At 37.9% G+C, this 19,792-nt stretch overlaps 1 protein-coding gene across 1 annotated transcript in view; it reads right to left on the bottom strand.

Annotated features, from left to right (window-relative positions):
• ADGRL2 (adhesion G protein-coupled receptor L2) overlaps nucleotides 1–1,523 on the bottom strand; it is a 174,819-nt gene extending 173,296 nt beyond the window's left edge. Inside the window, exon 1 of the mRNA XM_063407360.1 lies at nucleotides 1,505–1,523. The gene's annotated coding sequence lies outside the window, so the exon portion shown is untranslated. The remainder of the gene's footprint in view (nucleotides 1–1,504) is intronic.
• Between the last annotated feature and the right edge of the window lie 18,269 nt (nucleotides 1,524–19,792).

Here is a 19,792-nt window from a genome sequence, read left to right as displayed (position 1 = left end):
TTAACTGTCACACAGTTAATCTTTTAGATTAAAAATGACTCTCGAGTTCTTCTTGAACATTTTTATGTTTGTGGATGAAAGAGGTTAAATGTAGTTCTCATGCCTGTTTGGACTGTTCTCTTATTTTTCTTTTTTATGTCACCCCCACCCCTGGTTTAACATGACTTTTCTCTTTCTTTAATCACAGATATGCCCCTGAAGGATCTGCAGGCATGATGGTTCTGAAATACCCCATTCTTTCCCTCTTAGCAGGCAGGTAAAAGTGCATTACAGACCTTGCCAAAGCAGACCTCGCTGCTATTGTCAGAGGGGTAGAGCTACAGGTCAAACCCAAGCGCATCAAAACAGCTTCACCTGCAGGCTTTACTTTCCTGGAAAAAGGTTTCAAAGAACAACTAGCCCTCTATGCTGATCAGAAATAATTCTTAAAGGTTGTCACAAAGCTTGTGTTTTGATATTGGTTTTCTTGAACACTGGCAATTTTGGTACTCTTTCTATCAGATATAATGAAAAATTAGTCACACATTTTAAATCATTGTTTTAAGCTCTGATGGATTAAATTTTGTGAGTAATCTCCTTTTTTTAAGGAATCCTGAGTTATTTTTGGGATAAGGTGGAAGATCTTTCAAATGTAACACTCAGAAGTACATTTTAAGTCAAAATTTGTGCTTCAATGAGATATTTTTCAAGTAATATTTCTTTACACTTTAGTTTCCACAATAGTTTCATTTCATGATGGTTTTATGTTGGTTTCAGATTACATTTTTATGTAGTGGGAAAGGATATTTTTTGTAAAGTGAACGCCCAAGACCCGTTGGAAAACATTTCTCCTTAGCAATGTACTCACAGGATTCAGTAATTTGTTCAGAAGTATTATTTTAGGGTGACCTTTACACATACAGTATGAAGAATTTTTCTTTTTATTTGATTGTAAAGGTGTTATGATCAAGGGGCAAAATAAATACTGCCTTTTTCAGCCATTAAAAAAAAAAGAATGAAAGATGGAACCATCTTTTTAAAGCAACATGATAGCATGCAGAAGTGATGTTTATGTTTGTAAACTACATGTTTTTAAATTCATACATACAGCAAAGCTGTAGTGAAACATAAATAAAGATCAATTTTATACAGTTCAAATAGTAACACACTATGAAAGTCACCCCTTTTCAGCCTAAAGAAGAGAGATAGTTATGTTCAAGGGAATTTATACATTACAAATAGTTGTTATTAAAAATAAATAGTTGAGCATTCTGTGGTCATCAGCATTTCTAGCAAGGATGCTAAATCCTCCCATATTTTCTTTTGAATAATTAACATAATGTTCTGCAAATCTTTTCTAGGTAGCTTACAGGATTTGAATATTCAAATATTTTCAGCTGTATAAGCCATATAATTATGAAATTGTACAGTACAGTTATTTCTCAAGCAATTTGGCAATCCTTTCTTACAAGAATTTACCTTCTGTTCTGTATTATCAGAGACAGAAAAGGCTTTTTTTGCTTACCATTCTGGAAAAGATGGATTTCATCATTCTGCCATAAGGACCCTAGAAAGCAAAGAAAGTGTTATTAGTTATTATATTCTTACCTGCAGGAATTCTAACTGCCAAACAGTCATCATCATCAAAACAAAAAATAAAAATACGTGTTCAAATCATAGATCAATAGTTTAATGCAGCCCCAAATATGTATTACATGTACTTAACAGGTACTGGATTAGAAAAAACACAAGTTATTTTGCATATCTGTGCATATCTGCATGCCAGCTGGAATTTATCTGCATAGTGTTCACAAAATACAGACATAGGATCTTGGCATCCAACTTGTGACTGTATTTTAAAAAATAAAACCACAGGCTTGCTGTCACTCTGCAATGGAGCAGGAGAAAACATGAGCATAAAGGGTTATGATCAGAAGAGACAATCATCAATGACCTGCTAAAGGCTTTCTTCCTAACTCATTGAGACATTTGTATTAGTATTGAAGAAATTCCATTACTATTAAAACAACTGGTCAGCCTTTACATTTTGCTTCAGAATAATACTGCTCATGAGTTCTCAGTTTGCAATGGTCAGACTGGGTCCTGAGGAAGTACTGAGTACCCCACACCTCACCAGCATGCTTTAACTGTGGTGTGGAAATGGAAGAATGGATAACTAGTTAACTCTCTTCACTTCCTTCTTTTCTGTGACCCCTTTCAGTCTGTTTTACTCCTGACATCATGGCTATTCTGTTTTCTTTAGAAAGAAATGAATCACTGCTCCCATTCCCTGCACTAAAGGCTGAACGGAGAGGGAGTGATCACTTTCACTCAGTACCTACACAGAGACTTCTCTGTGATTTCATGTGCTATGTCAATTGTGCACTTTGAGAATAAAAAGTTTTCAGGATAATAGGCTAAATTCTGTGATCATTTCTCACACAGAATACAACTTTACTCCTGCTGAAATGGTATAGAATCTGCCTCATATAAGGTTTTCTGAGGTAAAACAGTTTTGTGCCAAAGAAGGAAGAACACTTACAACTCACTTATTATTCCTAACTGTTTTCATTGTTTGAGAAAATTAAATCTTTAGGTAAACATGCAAGGGAGAGAATTAAGGAATTTAATTAAATATTATGTTGAGAAAATGTTACTAGAGCCAAGAGAGCAGTCACAAGCCACTTGCAAAAAAAAAAAAAAATTGAGGTCTACATAGGACTATTACCTTTAAAGAGGAAAACGTAAAAACTCAGATAAATGATAGATCAATTCCAGGTTCTCACCATGACCACATGTACCACTGGATGAATGGTGGCACATGTGGTTGAAATACTATGGGTATTTAAAGGTAAGGGAGACTCCAGATAGAGAAGAATTCCACAGCACAGTAAAGAAGTTATTTCCGTTCAAGGAGTTTACCTTGGGCAAAAAAGGGAGTTTCCAATGCTGCAGAAATTCAGACTTAATCTAGGTTGCACACAGCACAAGAAATAGGGAGCCTGGCTCAAGCTCGTGTAAGTTAGAACAGTCCCTGAGGGCTGCTCTATTTCACGTGAGGATTCATTGGCCTGCAGCAGCCTTGAATCTCAGCATCTACAGAGGCAGTGTAAAATGCTGCTTTTGCTCCATTCTTCATGGGCTATACCTTCTTCAAAGTGCTCATGTCAGATGTAGCACGGGATATTTCTTTTGCTCCCTTTACAAAACACAGGAAAACAGGATCCCTCTGAGCCAAACAAACAATATTTCACGTAAGCTCAAAATTAATCCTTTGAACATCTGTTTCAGTGGAGCCAAGTTCCCACAAAGCACTGGCTTCTGAGTGCTTCCCAGAGATCTCTGCTCCTCAGCCCTCTGAGTTTGCAAACATGCTGTTTGAGTGAGGCACACATTTATCAACTGCCTGTCTGGGGCTCTTACTAAAAAAAAATCCATTCATTTCGGTAAAGTAATAGTTCCCTTTCCTCCATACAGCTTTTCAGTCCCCTTGCCACAAAGCTGTGATTTATTTTTCCAAAGCTATTTGTAAACCAATAAAATGTCACTGCTTCATAAATGAACAAAAGCTCTCATTGACTTCAAAAGGAATTATATTCGCAAAAGATTTTGTCTCTAGTTCTCACCTACTTAATTATTAAGATTCTAGAACGTGACTTACGGTGTTGTAAGATGTGAACTGAAAATTGTGGGCCCCTCCCCACCTATCAGCCAGGTATGCAATCCGCCAGGCTGACACGAGTTGTTCAATACTTTCACACGGGTGTCCTCCTGAAGGCATTGCAGCAATGTTTGTGCTTAGAGTTAAGTATATGTTTTAATGTCCTACTAAATCACAGTTTAAGTACTTAGATGGTTTCAGGTGACCAGAGCAGCTGAAAGTAAGTTTAGTTTGATGGCTAATGCATGAAGTCTTTGGATACAAAAAATTTTGATTAACAAATTATTTGCTGGTATACAGAATACAAAATTATTAGTTTAGAAGAAGTGAGTCAAAGCTTCTCCTGAATTTTGTTTTCACTGGCTGAAATAAATAACTGTCTGGGTATGTGTATGATCACCCAGCTCTCAAATTTAAAGAAATGCTAACATGTCTTTGATCTCCTTTCTGAAAGATCAGATTTGTCTATTTAGGTTATAACTGTTTTCAGTGCCACTGTAGTTCCTGTTTGCTGGCTCCAGTTTCTGGAGCATTACAGAAAACTGCCCATTTCTGATCACGGGCTCCTGAAGAGGGCAGCACGTTCTAGATGTTATTGAACTGTAGGCTTTGAGGTGACAGCCTGGGCTTTACTGTACTGCACACGGAGGAAGGGTGAAGAAAACTTTCTGGATTTGCTGTGTACACGCTTCCCACAATACAATAAGGCAGCAAAAGTCCTAGGCTTTCGACCAAGGTCAAAACTGTATTTGATTATTAAAGAGAACATTCAAATTAGGTACCTGAAGCAAAGTATTTAAAAAGAGAGCAACAAAATACCAGCAAGGAGAACTTCCACAAGGAGTATGTTTTATCTTTAACACTGTAGATAACTTTTCCTATTGGCAGTGCATTGACTATCAAAACTACTAAAGGGGTTAGATTTAATTATCTCACTTCTTTGCACATTTCATCTCAATTGCTATGGCAACATTCAGTTGCCTGAGCAGCAATGTACACTTTAATCAGATATTTCTTCACTCATTTCTCTGTGCACCACAGCAATGTAGTCAAATTTACAGCCAAACCCTGATGCATCTGATAACACCTCTTAGGAATTAATGGTTAGGTTTCCTCTGCCCCTCACCCACAGCCACAAATATTTCTAGAGAGTTTTGCACTCCTATGACAAAAGCTTTAGGAGTTGGAAAGTGTGTGTGCTTCCCTTCCACTGTTTCTCCCCTACTTCTCTGATTTTATGTTGTCTTCTGCCACCACTCCCTTTTCACAAGGCTTCTTCTTACTTGGGAACTCTTCCCATCAATGGGCAGGTCTTCTGGTCCCTGCAGGAACTCTTTCAGGGCTGACAACAGGAAACATAATAATTGGGCAGACAATATGGTTCCTCCCATATTCCACCCTGCCCTGAAAAGCTTTTTGTTGGATTACTCAGCCCTGATTAAATGCTTCGTCAGAGTACATCATAGTTCTTTAAAGTTCTTGGCCCAGAAACCAGGAACATGGGCTAAAATAAAAGTAATTAGAAGTGATGAGCAGATAGTAGGGACTCCTTATTGAAATGCAGACAGCAAAAAGAGTCAGGAAGCTAAAAGTACATGGGGATTACTAAATTCAGGTTATGGGAAATCTTGATGGTTCTGACATAGAATATTGTCTGGTTTGCAAACATGTCACCATCAAGGTAAAGGGCAAACAGAGATAAGTTCCTAATGCTGCCTTAGTGTCCATTGTGAAAAACATAGAAATGCATTAGAAGGATTGAATTTGTTTGGATTATAGTCAAACATTGAGGAAAGAGAGATAGGCATAAAGCATTAAAACGTAATTCGGCCTATTTTGAAGATTGCCTAGATAGTTAGTTTTGCTTTTTTGCATTAAAGAAAATATTCTACACTGCTTTTTGTTCAACGTGTGTTTTTCACAGCTGTTCATCTGTTTGTATGTAAGCAACTATCACAGCTCACTTTTTAATAAGGCCTCAGATTACTGCTGTCCTAAAGATTTTTGGAAACCCCCTGGTAAGTACAGAGCTGTCTTGGACCATTTTGTTCCAGAGAGGTATAATGGAGTCAGAGTCAGAACCACTCCACATCTTGTCAATGATAACAAAGTCTGATCAACCTCCCTGACCATGCAACATGAAGTCACTTTCTACAGTTTATCTCATCTGAGCCACAGCAGCTCTTTTAGAGGCTTCATAACTCAAGATATCAGAAAATGTAAAGCATCAATTTATCAGCAAAATACAGGAAAATGTAAGTTCATCATATATGGGATGTTTATTATGGATATGGGGAGACTTTCCCAGCTCAGGTACCAAAGCTGAGGACCATTTGTGGGCCTATGTCATATGACAGCACTGTCTCTCAATCAACCAGTGAAGTTGTTATTTTTTCAGGATTTTGAAGAAAAAGCTGAAAGTTACTGAATCTACAATGCTTTTTCGCATCAGTACTTCTGGAGAGATACATATATAGGTCTTTGAAATTTATAGGTCTAACTTTATAAATAAATACTATTTCAGTTTACAGGATGCTCTCAGTAGTTTAAAATAAGTATCTCCTTGCAACTTTGTATATCTAAGATGAGCTTTATATATAATTATTAACAATATGTAACAGACAACACTGTGCCATAGGGATCATTTAAAGTTCAGATTTTGAAATTGTATTGTAAAATAAAGAATTTTAAAAACCCCAAATTTAACCTAAACATTTTGATATCTATGAAAAAGTAAGTATTTCAAAATGTTTGTAGTATAACTTCTTCCACTTGTTGATTCATGTAACTTAGGAAGAACGATGCTGATTTCCACTATCTGAGAATCTGTTACATAGTCTTTATAATAATATTTTTTTATTGCTGAAATGATCTATGTCATACAATTGGAAATCTAGGCCAAACAATATATTCCTTGTTTGAAGACTTTATAAACTGGAGACTTTGTACAAGATTGTAGTGGTTTAGGGAGGGTGTTCTCCAATTTGGTACTCCCACTAAATCCACCTGTGCCTTCTCCTTCCCCATCCTAGTGGAGGCACAAAAGGCAAAGATTGTCTGTTGAGATAAGAACAATTTACTAGAAATGACAATGAGATAAGAAAATGAAGAGTAGCAGCAATATTCATAATAAAAGTGTGCAAACAAGACAGTGATTCACATGCAAATATGCTCACTGAGGAGCTTGTGACCTGACTTGCAGCCACACCACCCTGCAAGCCCTTCCCTTCCTCTGGAAAAGAGACTCAAGAGACTCCTTTCCCCCAATCCCTGGCAATGATGTGAGGTGGTAGGGAATAACCTCCTTGTCCTGGCCATGCCCCTCCTGGCTACTGCAAAAAATTAACCCTGTTCTGGCTGGAACTAGGACAAACATATTGCAAAAAACCCTCACAGAACAGTGTCATGTCATTAAAGGACATTTTTTTGACCTTGTGTGATTTTGCTGTAAATGTGTAAAAAAATTCCAGTTCTGGAACATATTTCGCTATCCTTTTGACTCTTGTCTAGGACTGTACAAAAGATGTAGCCAACAAATATTAGGAATAAGTTACCTGTACAAAAAGCAGACTTGCTAAAAGGTACTTTAAACTTTATTAATCTCTTACCTGTTTGTGTTTATGTGAAATAATCAAAAATAAAACTTTTTTAAACAGTTTTAGGTGAGGGTGTGATTTCCACAGGGTATAGTAGAGCTCAATACAATGTAATCTCTAAACTAAGGCATGTCACACAGTTCTGTAGGGGACACACAGTTCTCACTAGATTTCTTATCAGCAGTTCACAAATTTTTGCTATGGGTTGCCTCTACTTTTCAGTAATAGTTTGTTTCCTTCCCCTCTTTCATTCCTTCTCTAAGTAGATTTTTCTTTAGTCTGTTTTAACCTAACCCCATCCCCTCCCTCATTCTGAGTATAATAAACTACATTCTTTATAATTTAAAAATTCTCCTGTTTCCCTCCAGCACAAGCAGAAGTGCTGGCATCCTCCCACTGCCCAGCAGTTGTCTCTCCCACTTCTCCAAGAGCTGCTGTGATCCAGGTATTCATCACAGAGTATCCTCCTGGCCAACCAAGTCAAACATTTTCTTAGGAGAAGTGCCTGTTTTCCTTGACCCTGTCTCTTTGCAGCCTGAAATTCTTGTCTTCAAGAAGAGGACATGGAGCGTGGCACCTGTGGCTGCTGCAGGTCCATTTCTCATATTTGCTGAAGGGGGGAGGAATTTGTGTGAGAGAGACAGGGTAGGATGACAGGAAAATTCAAAAGCTGAGTAAAACACTCAAGACTCATTTTTTTAATTCCTACTTCCAGGTGCTCAACAAATTCTCCTTCCTCTCCTTGGGGTGCAGACTCCCTCTTGGTATATTGCTTGCAGCAGTTTCTGCTCACTTCTCCAGTCACTTAGTTTCAACCCCACTCGAGTTTAAACACCCTTTCTATAAAGCATAATGTTTATGCAAGTGACCATATATTTTTTTTTAAAGCTTAACCAAGCTAGAATTACTACAGGGGAGGCACTGCTCAGTTTTTGTGTATGTTATGCACACACACACATATGTACATGTATACACAGAATTTATGTATGCTCTTACTGCAGCACTAAAACTCCCAAAGGTATTATTATGTTGTAAGACAAATTAAAATTAAACAAGAGGTAAAAGTGCACGTGAACTGAAAACTGTTAAAAAATGCCTACAGGCAAGACAGAAGTGAACAGCGGGAATTTATCCAGCTGTGGGTGTCCTGGAGTTTCTCTGGGCTGACTTACCATGCTCTCATTTATGCTGCAGGAAATGCAATTAAAAAAAATCATTTATATGGTGTGAATTTCAAGCAAAATGACATGAATATTTTTTCTGCCTGTAAGATAAAAATAAAGAAAATTTCTGTAGAAGTCATTAAACTATAGGACTGAATGCAGATGGATGAGGGAATACATAACAGAAGAGCCCAAAAAGAGTAAGAGAGATATCTACCCAGGTCAGAAATGTGATAGCAGGTAGATTTGCAGACAAGAACATCTCCTGACATCTGGAATCAGTGGAGTATGTGAGATCAACTTTGAGAACTTTTGTAAAAAAAAATTGTCCTGATAAGATTATTTCTAAAGCTAAATGCAAGACGGTGTTTTTTGTACTGGCGGATGCAATGAGATCCTATAAAGGATACCTGAGATAGGCAGGACTGACATGGCCAAAGGTCTGCATACTGAGATCAAAACCAGAATCATAAACAACTATAGTAGTAGTAGCATGTGTTAAATGTATACTAAATTTGGATTTGAAAATCACATTTTATGCAGGTGCTAAGGGATGCACTCATTAGAGGTGAAGGTGATCAAACAATAATTATTTATCTTTGTGAGTAAAATTGTTAGGTTTACTACTTCCCTTCATTCAAACCTTAAAACATATCTCACAGTGAAAGAATTTGCTGTGCAAATTATTAAGTGTTATGCACTGAGAAAGAGAAATAACATGGCTCAATATCAGTCACATAATGAAATAAGGAACTGTACTCCAACCAGTTAATTCAGTTATTTTCATGCCAGTGTTAACCAACAGTTACCACCACGACAATGCATCTTTGTTGACTTAGAAGTGCTCAAAAATGAAAGAGCATTTGGACATGGAGAGAAGGATATTAAGCCATGGTAGGAAGGAATATTAGGAATGTAATTCTGTCTCATTTTTACAATACTGTAATCCCAATGGTACCACTGGAAATGCTCCCAATTTCCACCAGAACAAAAGAAAGCATGTCTTCCTCTGATTCTTTGTACTTGGAAACTATATCTTAATAACAGCTATATTTATAGTTCAATTGCTATATAATGAAAGGAAATACATGAAAATGAAAAAAAATAAGTATTAGCACATGCATCAGAATAACACAACAAATAGGATGTGGCTTTCTCCTGGTGAAAATATGAATTCATTTTCTTTTCTGCTTTAAGCATTTTGACTCCAAATGCAGTCTTATAATCTAATTGATATTATAGAACCATATAATATTTACTTTGGAAAAGACCCTCAAGATCATTGAGTCAAACCATTCGCCTCATGCTGCCAAGTCCACCACTAAACCATGTTCCTAAGTACCACAGCTACATGCTTTTTTAACTACCTCCAGGGATGGTGACTCAGCCACTTCCCTGGGAACCCTGTTCCAATGCCTGACCACTCTTTCAGTGAAGAAATATATCCCCTCTAACCCCCCCTGGTGCAATCTGAGGCCATTTTTGCTTGTCCTATCATTCGGTATTTGTCAGAAGACACTGACCCACACACATCTGTCACCTTTCAGGTAGCTGTAGCATGATAAGGTCACCCTTGAGCCTCCTCTTCTCCAGGCTCAACAGCCCCATGTCCCTCAGCCATTTCTCATAAGGCTTCTGTTCCAGCCCCACTGCCCTTCTCTGGGCTCACTCCAGCCCTTCAATGTCTTACTTGTCATGAGGGGCCCAGAATAGGACACAGCACTGGAGGTGGGGCCCCACCAGTGCTGAGCACAGGGGGAAGTCACTGCCCTGGCCCTGCTGGCCACGCCATTGCTGATCCAGGCCAGGAGGCCGTGGGCCCTGGCTCACATTCATGTTCAGCTGCTGTCAACCAGCATCCCCAGGTCCTTCTCCACTGGGCAGCTTCCCAGCCACTCTGCCCGCAAGGCTGTTGTGCTGCCTGGGGTTGTTGTGACCCAAATGAAGGACCCAGAACTGACCCTTGTTGAACCTCACACCACTGGCCTCAGCCCATGGATCCAGCCCATCCAGATCCCTCTGCAGAGCCTTCCTGCCCTCCAGCAGATTGACACTGTCACACAATTTGGTGGTGTCTGCAAACTGGATGAGGGTGGCCTCAATCCTCAAGTTCAGATCATCGTAAAGATATTAAACAGAACTGTCTCCAGCCTTGGGGAATGCCACAGGTGACCAGCCACCAAATGGGTGTAGCTCCATCCAACACCACTGTCTAGGCCCAACCACCCAACCAGTTTTTTACCCAGTGGGAAAGTGCATCCATCCACACCATAGGAAGGCAGTTTATTCAGGAGAACATAATGGGAAACTGTCCAAGAATTTACTAAAGTCTAGTTAGAAAACATTCACAGCCTTTCTCTCACCCACTAGGCAGGTCACCCTGTCATAGAAGGAGATCAGGTTGGTCCAGCAGGACCTGCCTTTCATAAACTCATGTTGGTTGATCAGGCTTGATGCCCTGATTGTCCCACGCCTGCTGTCTGATGGCACTAAACATGATCTGCTCCATGACCTTCCCCAGCACTGAGGTCACAGTGACAGACCTGTAGTTCCCTGGATTCTCCTTTTCAGCCATTTGTGTCATTTCTTGTCAGATGGGACCTGTTGGGTTAGCCACAACTAGTGCCTGGACAAGAAAGTGGCTTGGTCAGCACTTTCACCACTTCATGAATATTAAATGCAAGTAGATGATATTCATATAGTTTTTTCTACATGAAACTAAACAATTTTTATATATGAAACTATTTTTCCTTCAGAATAGAGCTTCGTGAAACAAATCTAAACTTAAATTAGACTTCTGCCTTTATAGGGCACTTCCATGCTTAAAAGCACTAACTGGTTTTGCTCTAGTTACTGGGACTTTTACTTCTGGATCAGGCCCCTTGTGTATATCCACATTCATGTGTGATTATGTTAGTGGAAAAAGTGGTTTTATTCCCATTTATGATGGAATGAACTGAATTTTCTTTTTGGCGTTACTTATTGTGTCAACAATGATATTTGTGCAATTGCAGTGCATTTAAATTCTGTACTTTAATAAAACCACATTATTCCAATGAAGGGTAGCAGAAAAACTGCTAGTGTTTAACTGGGAGCATCTTTAGTAATAACAAGATGCATGAGACAGAAGGAACCCAGCCTGGTCTTTTGCAGACCATTTCAGTTTTCCAAATTTTGCAGTTAAAAGCTGTAAAATATATTTTTATTAGTGAACTGAGAAAATTAGATAAAACCTATGAGACTTAAAGCATGCAGAAATCTATTCTGCCATTCTAAAAAAGTAATTTTTCATGATGCAACTGCACTGAAATAGTTTCTTTTGTGAAAAAATTCAATTGTTAAAGTATTTTTTAGTATGAGTAGAATGTATTTAGTAAAACTCACTTGTACCCTTTCTACATTGTTGCTTTCTTTGGCAAAATTTGGCATATACTGCGTGTTGATATTTTACTTATTACATGCAATATTTTAAAGAAAATTTTAAAGAAAAGGGTATGAAAACTAAGGTTCATGTATATATTATAGCTGAGACAGCCAAAGGTGCATGGAGAAACTAGACCTCTGGCATTTATTGCAATTCCATGGAAGGTAGGCTTCCCAGACTATGTAGAGAACAGAATTTCTCAGCAGTTATTCAGGTATGCACCTTGAAGTAAAACTTCCACGTGATCAAGAACTGTGCACATCGGATTGAGTTTTGCAATTTCCTGAATAGCTTTTATGAGCAGGGCTCGTGCCTCTGTCTTTCTCCTCCCTTTGCTGTCTATGTTCTGCTTTCTATTTTCCACTCCCCGCTTCTTGCAGCCTCCCCAGCAGCCTGGACTTAGCAGGAACTGGGGTCAGAGTGGTGATCAATGGCTGGGCTGTTGAGCACTCAGCCATTGATCACACTGAATAGATTCATAGATCTCAGCCACGCCATCACCAGCAGCTGCTTCTACTTAGCCTGCCAACTTTCTGTCACCTCGAGGATTCAATGAAGTTCAGAGGCAGTGTGAGAAGGTTATATAATTCTGTCAAGAGATCATGTCTTTGATTTTTTTCATCTCTTAGACCTACATGTCTACCCTTTGGGGGTCTATCACAGGCTGAGAAGTTCCAATATATTACATACCGTAACACAGCAGTATAAAGAGTGCTATATAAAATATATAAATGCCTTTCCTTTGAAGAGAATAGCAGGAGTTTTCACTCCTTTCTTTCATTAAAAGAACATTACCTAATGCTGAAGAGAAACCACAGCTGTATTCATATATGTATGCACATACTTTGCTTGTAATTTGAAACACATTGTCAGATATTATCATATCTAGTGTTCCCTCTCTCACTTATATTTAAATATTCTATGCCTAATTTGTAAGAGTAAAAAGTTATTTTAATTGCTTGGATAAAATATTTGCAATTTAGCAGCTTTACCAGGAAAACAAAATATATTTCACTAAGCCATTAAAAAGACACTGGGAACCCAAATGCTACTTTCTCATCTCAAAACTCATCATGCAGTGTAGCTGACCTTTTTTTGCTCCATTTTTTCCTGTTTACTTGGGGCAGGGAGTTTGTGCTCTTGCATATACGCTGAAGTACAAATCTGCCACACTTTTGGATGTTAGCACTTCCCAGCCTGCCCCTCCACTGGGGGACTGCAATCCCATGGACAGCCCCGAAGAGCAGGGCAAAGGCAGGTGTGGATGTGGGTGGCTCCAGTTCAGACACAGGCTCCCCTCTCTCAGCCCTGTAGGCTGACAGCAATTTCCAGCAGAGCTGTAAGATGGACAGCTGTGAGCATGAATATCTGAAATCGTGGCAATGACATCTGGCAGAGCTGCTGTGTCACAGCCCCGTGGCTGAAAGGGAGGTTGGCAGGGTGGGCTCTGCAGGCAGGGGTCTGCTGGAGAGAGGTGCGGGAAAGCTCAGGACCACAAATCCTCTCCAAACAACTGGCAGCAAAGAATGAAAATAACCACAGAGCACAGAACAATGTTGTAGCAAAAGTCAGATTTCAAAGTTTTGAAGCAATGCTGAAATGATTCTCAGGAGTCAGGCTGGCTGAATGCACTGGGCTGAGTTCCTGTACGAGGAAAGCATATGAGGGGGGAATATGACAGAATTCATGATTAATAATGATGGCTGTGATGAGAATATTCTCTGGTTTTCTAAATGATGCTTCCAAACATTCACAGAGGAAAAAAAAAAGAATTCTAGATATTTTCTAGGAATTAGAAAAAAAGAATCCTTCCATATTTTAAAAAACAATTGTTTAATTGGTCATTTTGAAAAAACACACATCAACAATGTCCCTTTTAATGACACACTTTCAAAGCTTTATGAAATCTCCCTGTTAAATGAGGCTACTACTTTAACACATTCAGAGAGGTCTGTGCAGCTTGAAAACAGACAAAAAGCCAGGAAAAGAGGACATATTCTGTTACACGAATGCAGTTTCAGGGCTATAATGAATCCAGAGGATTTACCAATAAACATAGTACATAAATCAAGCTGATTTACTATGCAATCTGCAATTTAAAAGCTGATGAAATAAAGACTTAAAGCTTCCTATTCTACCATCTTGCCTTTTTTATAGTTTATCGTAACAAAAAAATGAAAAGAAAGTGATATCAGTCAATATTACAGGATTCTATATTAGATTTTCACATAAACCAGGTGCAAGCAATTAAGAATATGCTTCCTGTATTTTTAAAAGGATCTCTGTCTATTTTCTTTTATTCAGTTAAAAAGAAAAGAAATATCCAGAGTTACTCTGTACAGTTTGGGATTTTTGCTGCCTGTCTTGGCTATCTGGATACATCAGCTCTCTTCATGAGTACTTTGTGTCTTGTAAGGCCCATCTGAGTTCACATTAGAAGAGATAAAATTTTCATAAAGAGTTATGGGAGTGATACTTTTAACAAAACCAATTTTAATTGAAATGAACTCAGATGCAAACACATCTTTTCGTGTTAGGTTTGGTATACCCATTTCAAGCCCATTTGATAGCAAAATCCATCCCTTGGACTAAAACTAAGGTGACACTGTCACTTTAAATCACAACTCTGTATTTCAGCAATTGGCATCTCATGAAGTGGTTGTGCCACTTGCAAAATATTCAAGGACAATATTAAACAACATCTACAACCTTCCGAACGTTATTTAAAGAAAAATCAGGTTTTCTATCTCTCTCATTCCTCTGCCTCTTCAAATATTGTTATTAACTTTCTTTTTCACACATCCTAGTTTCTTCTCTTTCAATTTTAATTATTTTTTTCTTTCTAAATTAATCCTTTGTTTGAATTGCTACTTTTGAGAGGAAAAGAAAAAAGAGTCGTACAACAAAAAGCTGACTATTTGCCAGTTTGCTTTGGGTCTTTTCATGTTCCTTCTCAGAGGCCAGATCTGACAAGGTGCTGAGCATCAGGCAACTCACTGGAAGTTGAGGGTGCTGAGAATATCTCAGAAGAGCCTAGCATATTGCAGGATCATGCCTTGCACAGCAAGTTCTCCAAGTGATGACTATTTATATTTCACTGAATAGACTTAGCATAAATTTTAACAACTCTGATATGATTGGGATTTTTTTAATGGGCAGAGAGGAGGCATTTTTCATGACCATATCACTCAGCACTTTGAGAATGAAGTGTACAGCAATGCCACCCAAAATGTCTGGCAAAGAACCAGATGTCATGGTAACAAACACACAAATACTGGAATACATTAGAGGCAGTTGCAAGGTGTACGAGCTCTTCAGTGCTGAGAAGGCAGCCAGATCTCTATAAATCCTGCCTTAATCAAATAATAGTGCAAAACAAACTTACACACAATCACCAAGAAGCCACAAGGATGACCCTCAAAGTACTGGACACTTTGTACTATTCAGCTGGGTTGTAATTTTTATCTTACAGATGCAACATTAAGTAGTTATCTAAATATGCATACTAACTAAAAAAAAAAAAAAAAAAATAAAATCTTTTGTTTAAATGTAATTTTAGCCTAAAATGCTTACAATTTTTCAGTCTATTATACAGATAGTATATATCTGCTGTTTCTCCACTTCTGGCAGATAAGCATTTACATTTCTTTCACAGACGCCGTAAGGAGCCACAGAGTCTGCAGCTGGACCCGAGTGGCACCTGGATCATTGCAATCTGAATTGTGCAGGACACTGTGCTGGGAAGGCATCGCTGCCCTTCTGCCAGCTGCCTTACCCAGGCGAGGCTGCAGCAGCCCTGGGAGACTGCTCTCACTTACACAGGGCTGTGTGACACGATCTGTCACACAGCTCACAGTTACCTTGAGTTAACTTTAGCAAAGCCTTACTGAAATCTCTGTTCTTAAAAGCTGTATAAATTTCCCCCGGATTTTCCTTGATATAACAAAATTATGTTTATGGCTACTGTTGGCAGTTACAGTATCCCTATCCTAAGTTGTTACTTAATTCATGGATATAACGCTACTTTTCTATTTAAGTGTGTGCGGTTAGGTTTTATCCACTGTACCTACAAGTATCACACAATCATGGTATCATGGACTCATAGGATGGTTAGGGTTGGAAGGGAGCTGTCTTAAAGACCATTTAGTTCCAACCCCCTTGCATAGGTGTGGACACCTTCCACTAGACCAGGCTGCTCAGAGCTCCATCCCACCTGGCCTTCCTGGGATGGGGCATCCACAAGTTTTTCTGGGCATCCTGTTCCCCTGCCTCACCAGCCTCACAGTAAACATTGATATAAAACAGTGATTTATGTCTACATATAATGCTTTAGTTATATAAAATATAATATGGAACCTTTCATTATGAAGAATCCACCCAAATTAAAATCTTATCCTCTTTGTGAAACCTGAATCAAACAGCCCCTCCTGATAATAAAACTATCAATACAGACAAAGATATATTGCAGAAGCAGTGGGCCTGTGGGCATTATGGAAAGTTGAAAAGATTTGTATATGAAATGGGGTTTGAGATGTGGTTTGTCTAATATATAAATAGCACTGCCTTCATTTTTGTTAACTTCATGTGAACATCCTTTTAAAACATTTAAAAATCAAACTTAAGCAGTGTCCATTTGCTTCATCCACCAGGTCGTCAGCAAAGTCCACAGAGCAGAAACAGTGCTGTAAACCCCACCCTGCACAGCAGTAATCAGGGGTGTTTGCAGGGAGCTCTTGGTAAACATTGCTCTGATGACAGAATCTCAGTAGTTTGCCATGCAATAATTTGTTTAGAAAATGCTAGCAGTAGGTTTCCATTCGAAAATAAGTATAGCCTTCATCTAATTACAGAATGACTTTCCATCTGTTATATCCTCTCAAAATTCTATATTTATAACATTCATGATCCTTATATATCACAAAAATCTATTACAATCTAGCTATGTTGATGTTCAAGGCAGGGAAATGGCAAGCATTTGTTCTGAATCTACACAAGCAAAAGGACTAAGAAATACTAGATCAGAAACCAAAAAAATCTCAACAAGAAATAACAAACTTAAAAAAAGATTGTGGAAAGTTCTTGCTCCTAAAAAATTCTTACTCCTTCTGAACTTCTCAGCTTTTATCAGAGAACATCAATAAAAATACTTAACCCTTCATCATTTACTCAGTTTTAGCAATTAAGAATAGTTTTTCCCAATCACAGTCTTTTTGTTTTTGTTTTCTTTTCTAAACATAAATGCATATAATTTTTTGGAGTTCAATATTTTCTTTTGTAACATCTCTTTCATATTTTTTATTGGACATAATTTCTACTGGTGGTTTGCATATTTTGAGCTTTCAACAGGTTAGACCTGAGGTTTGTATTTCCTCCTTATCATTCACATATGTGGAAAAAAAAAGGAAGAAAATTGTATTTCTAACTTTATGTTGTCTTACTGTGTCCACAAACTTCTTTCCATAGTCACCTTAGTAAGTGTCTCAAACTTTCCTATCATTAACCTCTTTACTGTTTTGTATTCTGCCTTCCCTCTTTTTGCTTTATATTCAGCAACTGCCTCAAAAGATAAAGAAAAAAAGTGAACTGCTTTGATTAAAAAAGTACAATGAAGGCTGAAGAAAGTTCTCTTTTGGTTTAGCTTCTTAACTTGTTTTTAATCATATTAGGCAAAATTAGAAACAGCCACTTGGAGATCAATGCAAGAACACACACAATCAAAAGGAGATTGAAAACATTTTTAAACTATTTTTAAACTAAATTTTAATAAAAATACTTAATACCCAAGAAGGGATATCCTTCACAATAAATAATATCTGTCTTTCATGGTGTACTCCACATGTAGATCACAAGGCATGGTACTGATGAAGCAGGTAACAGGAATTTCATAGGAATGGCAGCACAGAAAGGCAAACGGTGCTCAGCCATCGAGTCAGGTCCACCTGAACCTGCAGCACCTGGATGTGTATCTCCTTGCCAGCACTGTCTCCTCCCTGGTTTTGTTTTCCTAGGTAAATTGCTGAGATAGGAGATAAGAGGAAATCCAGACTGTATTCTAAAATTAATATCAAAGTGACACATTGAGGTCTTCCCAAGTACACAGTGAATATGGGAGCTCAGCAAGAAGCCACTGGATGGATATGGGAGCTGAATGGAACAATCCCTCAATTATATATGATTTCTATGATTTTATCATTACCTAAACTTAATTTGGTCTTTTCCAAATAATAAGCCAATCTAGAAAATTTGCAGTAAAGCTAAATTAAGATGCTCTGGAAGACTCTTGCAACTGAAATTTACTTAAATTTACTCTGGTACAAAACATCTGCCTAAAGTCGTGTAATCACAGTCATGTCTTAGATTATACCATGTAAACATCATATTAGGGTGAATTCACTGATATTGTCAATTCTTTATTCATTTTCTGAAGTTTGGTGGAATTTTTAATAATTTTGCTGTATTTTTCTGGGTTGTTTCTTATTGTGTATTTTGGTTGTTAGCCATAAAAATCACAGTGTGGTTTCCCCTGAAATCCTCTTTCCTTCTCCAAAACTGACATAACACATTCTATCACAAGCAAAGCTTCTGGTGAATTTTATGATCCTTTTTAACAGTCATTCAGCATCAGCATGTATCTACAAAACAGAAAAAAATTCCTTTTGTCTTGTGAATTTCATACATTAGATGGTCATCTCTCCTGGAAAGGCACCAGATTAGTTTGTTATATAGATGGCTCACAGTGGAGTTCTCTTTTTTAATAATTTCTAATAAGTAAATCAGTGTACTGGTTTCTGCCGATTGAAAGTGCCTTAATCAAGGTACAAAGGCAGACTAAGAAGCCTTTTCATATTTCATCTGATCTCAGGTCATAGAATTTATTCTTTATATAATAGTGAAAAGACTTTAGGATTCTGTAATTAACATTCGGGGTACTGCTAACACATGATTTTGGCGTTGTCTATATCAAGGAAGTGATAACTTCTTTTTTTTTTTTTTCTTCTGGCACTGCTTTTGCTAGCTGTTCCAAAGGTTTACCAAAAATTGTGTGTTTCTGCCCTCTGTGCTCTAAAATTGCAGTATCAATGGAATTATTTTCTTCTTGACATCACATTATGAAAAGACTTGCTTTTGATCAGCAAACTAAAAGGCTGTTTTTTACATTGACTCACAATTAGCCTAGATGTTATTTTAATTTATAGTCTAATATTTTTTCTGAAGAACTCCAGAATTCTTAAGACATTACTAGGTTTGCACAGGGATGTATTTTTTAATAATTGTAGTTATCATTATGTGTCATTAAAATGAAAATACCTGAAGTGCTTCAAAATAACATTCAGAAGAATTTGAGAGTAAATGACACTAATCATAAGAGCCCCTCAAAGTGTATAATTTAACAATACACAAAATAAGGAAAGCACAACACAGAATTCCCATATCAACTCAAGTTCTAAAAATCTGTATTGGAGCCAAGATACCTGGTGTCTTACCTAAAGCTCCAGGAAATCAATTTCTAAACACAAAAATGTTAAAGATGGAGGATTTAGCTACCAAACCCCTTCTTTATGGGGCTCAAAATAGTTTCAGGGCACTGAATTAACATTTCTGATAGGGATCTCACATTAAATTTTAATCTGAGATTAAAAACCTGATGTTAAATTGACCTTTCCCAGTGAAAAGATGCATTACCTGTAACCAGCTGCTAACCCTGCCTTGACCTGCCCTGAGTCCCAAGGCTGTGGATGTGTGACTTTTCTTTCTTGTGTGCTGCAGTTTTCCCAGCCAATGTAATTCAGATGCATGTTGCCAGCAGTGAGGGAGGCCATGTGGTTAAATGGGGAGAAGAGAGGTGTAAGAGCACCCTGACTTTGATCCTGACTGAGCCACTGGAGGAATGTGTGGCTATGTCGGCTTCCTTTAAACATCATCCAGGTTACTGGTCGAGATAAGAAACCCTGCTCTAAAAACCATGGCC

This window comes from Prinia subflava, chromosome 10 (genome assembly GCF_021018805.1).
Source record: "Prinia subflava isolate CZ2003 ecotype Zambia chromosome 10, Cam_Psub_1.2, whole genome shotgun sequence".
Taxonomy (NCBI): Eukaryota; Metazoa; Chordata; class Aves; order Passeriformes; family Cisticolidae; genus Prinia; species Prinia subflava.
The sequence above is the reverse complement of the archived record's forward strand: the minus strand, read 5'-3'. Positions and strand labels throughout refer to the sequence as shown.